The sequence below is a fragment of the Aplysia californica genome, unplaced genomic scaffold (genome assembly GCF_000002075.1).
Source record: "Aplysia californica isolate F4 #8 unplaced genomic scaffold, AplCal3.0 scaffold01290, whole genome shotgun sequence".
NCBI lineage: Eukaryota > Metazoa > Mollusca > Gastropoda > Aplysiida > Aplysiidae > Aplysia > Aplysia californica.
In genome coordinates, this window is record NW_004798560.1 from 23,426 (window position 1) to 23,932 (window position 507).

Here is a 507-nt window from a genome sequence, read left to right on the forward strand (position 1 = left end):
CCTTACAGGGAATCAGACTTACTCTGCTCACCTCTCTAGCTTCAACAGCACAAAATCTACTTCGACTATCAAGGCACCCCGGAAATAGCGTGTCACAAGAGAATGACAAACATACAAAAGAAGTAGAGGAGAAAATGACGATAGTAAGGAAGAAGAAAGAAAAACTAGCGGTTCCCTCTATTTTGTTCCGGCACAGTATGAGCATGACATTGATAAATCAGTCCATTTACAATTCTACTGTGCATAAGAACATATAAATATGCCCCTTTGGGAATGCCCTAAAGATACTTCAGTCAGTAGCACCGCCCTGGGCCGTTCATTTGACAGAAAGATGCGACTGCCTGTTCTTATGTTCTACGTCTTCCGCCTCGCCTCGAGGGTGGTTGGCGGGTGCTCTGGTGTGGTCTGCTCACATAATTCTACACTTATAGAACGGGAACTGTACCACGTGACCTGTGAGGAATTGAAGACCGAAAACAATGGCGTCTTGAGGGCACGGTTTATCGT